Here is a 3,566-nt window from a genome sequence, read left to right as displayed (position 1 = left end):
TGAATCCCACTTGATCTCGGTGGATAATTCTTTTTATGTGCTGTTGGATTCGATTTGCAAGTATCTTCTTGAGGATTTTTGCATCTGTATTCATCAAGGATATTGGCCTGTAGTTCTCTTTTTTTGCTGGATCTCTGTCTGGTTTGGGAATCAGAGTGATGCTGGCTTCATACAAGGAGTCCAGAAGTTTTCCTTCGATTTCTATTTTTTGGAATGGCTTGAGAAGAATTGGTATTAATTCTGTTTTAAATGTCTGGTAGAATTCTCCAGGGAAGCCATCTGGCCCAGGGATCTTATTTGTTGGGAGATTTTTTGATAACTGATTCGATTTCTTCACTAGTTATGGGTCTGTTCAGATTTTCTATCTCTTCTCATGTGAATTTTGGTAGTGAGTGTGTGTGTAGGAATTTGTCCATTTCTTCTAAGTTGTCCAATTTGTTGGCATATAATTTTTCATAGTATTGCCTGATAATTGCTTGTATTTCTGAGGGGTTGGTTGTAATAAGTCCATTTTCATTCATGATTTTGTCTCTTTGAGTGCTCTCTCTTTTCTTTTTGAGAAGCCTGGCTAGAGGTTTGTCAATTTTGTTTATTTTTTCAAAAAACCAACTCTTGGTTTCATTGATCTGTTCAACAGTTTCTTTGGATTCTATATTGTTTATTTTTCCCTTATCTTTATTATTTCTCTTCTCCTACTGGGTTTAGGGTGCTCTTGTTGCTCTCCCCCTAGTTCCTTTAGGTGCTCTGTTAGATTTTGCGCTTGCGCTTTTTCTAATTTCTTTAAATCGGCCTGGAGTGCAATGTACTTTCCTCTTAGGACTGCCTTTGCCACATCTCATAGACTTTGGATTGTTGTATTTTCATTTTCATTTATTTCCATATATTTTTAAATTTCTTCTCTAATTCATTGGCCCATTTGTTCTTTAGTAGGGTTTTCTTTAACCTCCATGTTTTTGGGGGTTTTCCAGACTTCTTCCTGTGATTGATTTCAAGTTTCATAGCATTGTGATATGAAAGTGTGCATGATATGATCTCAATTCTTTTATATTTATTGAGGGCTGTTTTATGTCCCAGTATGTGATCTATCTTGGAGAATGTGCCATGCGCACTTGAGAAGAAAGTGAATTCCATGGATGGCCTAAGGATATCGAATTCTAAATATATCTGCCAAATCCATCTGGTCCAATATGTCATTCAAGTCCATTGTGTCTTTAGTGATTTTCTGTCTAGTTGATCTATCCATTGCTGTAAGTGGAGTATTAAAGTCCCCTGCTCTTAGCACATTCTTATCCATAAGAGTGTTTCTGTTTGTGATTGTTTTATGTATTTAAGTGCTCCCATATTTGGTGAGTGACATTTATAATTGTTAGCTCTTCCTGATGGATAGATCCTTTAATTATTATGTAATACCCTTCTTCATCCCTTGTTACTGTCTTTAAAGTCCAGTTTGTCTGATATAAGTATAGCTACTCCAGCTTTCTTTTGACTTCCAGTAGCATGACAGATATTTCTCCATCCCCTTACTTTCCATCTTAAGGTGTCCTCAGGTCTAAAATGAGTTCTTGTAGACAGCAAATAGATGGATTTTTTTTTTTTATCCATTCTGCTACCCCATGTCTTTTGATTGGGGCATTTAGTCCATTTACATTCAGTGTTATTACTGAAATATATGGGTTTAGAGTCATCCTGTCTTTTGTGGGGTTCATGCTTGTGGTAGGGTCTCTGGTATCTTGCGTTCCTTGCAACATTTCCCTTAGAGAGTCCTCCTCAGGATTTCTTGTAGGGCTGGTTTAGTGGTGATGAATTCTTTCAATTTTTGTTTATTTGGAAAGACTTTTATCTCTCCTTCTATTCTGAATGAGAGGCTTGCTGGATAGAGGATTCTTGGCTGCATATTTTTTCCGTTCATCACTTTGAAGATCTCCTACCATTCCTTTCTGGCCTGCCAAGTTTCAGTAGATAGGTCTGTCACCACTCTGATAGGTTTCCCTTTGTATGTTAGGGCCCTTTTCTCCCTAGCTGCTTTCAAAATTCTCTCTTTGTCCTTATATGTTGCCAGTTTCACTATGATATGTCGTGCAGAAAATCGATTCAAGTTATGTCTGAGGGGAGTTCTCTGTGCCTCTTGGATTTCAACGTTTGTTTCCTTCCCCAGATTGGGGAAGTTCTCTGCTATGATTTGTTCAAGGACTCCTTCAGTGCCTTTCCCTCTCTCTTCCTCTTCTGGAATTCCTATGATATGGATATTATTCCGTTTGATTGTATTGCCGAGCTCTCAAACTCTCCTTTCGTGTTCCTGTATCAGTTTATCTCTCTTTTTCTCAGCTTCCTCTTTTTTCTATAATTGTGTCTTCTAAATCACTTATTCTCCTTTCTGCCTCTTCAATCCGTGCATTGGATCCCTCCATTTTATTTTGCATCTCATTTATAGCATTTTTTAATTCATCACAACTATTTTTAAGCTTCATAGTCTTTGTAGAAATAGTTTCTCTGATGTCTTCCATGCCTTTTTCAAGCCCAGCGATTAATTTTATAACTATTGTTCTAAATTCTTGTTCAGTTATGTTGCTTATATCTGTTTTGAGCAGTACTTTAGCTGTCAATTCTTCCTGGAATTTCTTTGGAGGATAGTTCTTCCATTTCATCATTTTGGTTAGCTTTCTATCTCTTGTTAGTTTAAAAAAAAATTTAATAGTTTATTTATTTTTGAGACAGTTAGAGACAGAGTACAAGTTGGGGAGGGGCAGAGCAAGAGGGAGACACAGAATCTAAAACAGGCTCCAGGTTCTGAGCTGTCAGCACAGAGCCCGACATGGGGCTCAAACCCACGAAACATGAGATCATGAACTGAGCCGAAGTTGGACGCTTAACTGACTGAGCCACCAGGTGCCCCTATCTCTTGTTATTTTTATTTATTTATTTATTTATTTATTTATTTATTTATTTATTTATTTTTTATTTCTAGGAGAGAGAGAGAGAGAGACAGCGTGAGCAGGGGAGGGTCAGAGAGAGAGGGAATCAACAGACTGAAACAGGCTCCAGGCTCTGAGCTGGCAGTCGGCACAGAGCCCGACGCGGGGCCCGAACCCATGAACCGCGAGATCATGACCTAAGCAAAAGTCGGACGCTTAACCGACTAAGCCACCCAGGCGCCCCTCTCTTGTTATTTTTAAAAGCTTGTTATGCACTCTGCACCTGTGAGTGCTGCTGTACCAAAGAAGGCTCTTTGACTGTCCAGGGCATGTCCGTTTAGAAAGTTTTCTTTGAATGGTGTCTCTTGGTCTCTATTGTTGAGATCTTGGTTATTTTATTTTCCTACTCGTAGTGGTATTTGGGACTCTCCACCATGTGTACTTTGGCTTGTTCCTTGAGGTAGACCTGGAAAAGAGAACAGACAGACAAACATACAGGGAACAAAGGCACACAAACGCACAGACAAATCCAACAGACACGCAAAGGGAAAAAGAAAAAGAAAAATGGAAGGGACACATACAAAAGAAAAAAAAGAAAGGAAGAAGGAGGGAAGATAAATAATAAAAATAAAAATACATAAAAAAAGAGAAAAG

Source organism: Hyaena hyaena, unplaced genomic scaffold (assembly GCF_003009895.1).
Source record: "Hyaena hyaena isolate Hyena2069 unplaced genomic scaffold, ASM300989v1 scaffold_193, whole genome shotgun sequence".
NCBI lineage: Eukaryota > Metazoa > Chordata > Mammalia > Carnivora > Hyaenidae > Hyaena > Hyaena hyaena.
This window is presented reverse-complemented; position numbering follows the sequence as displayed.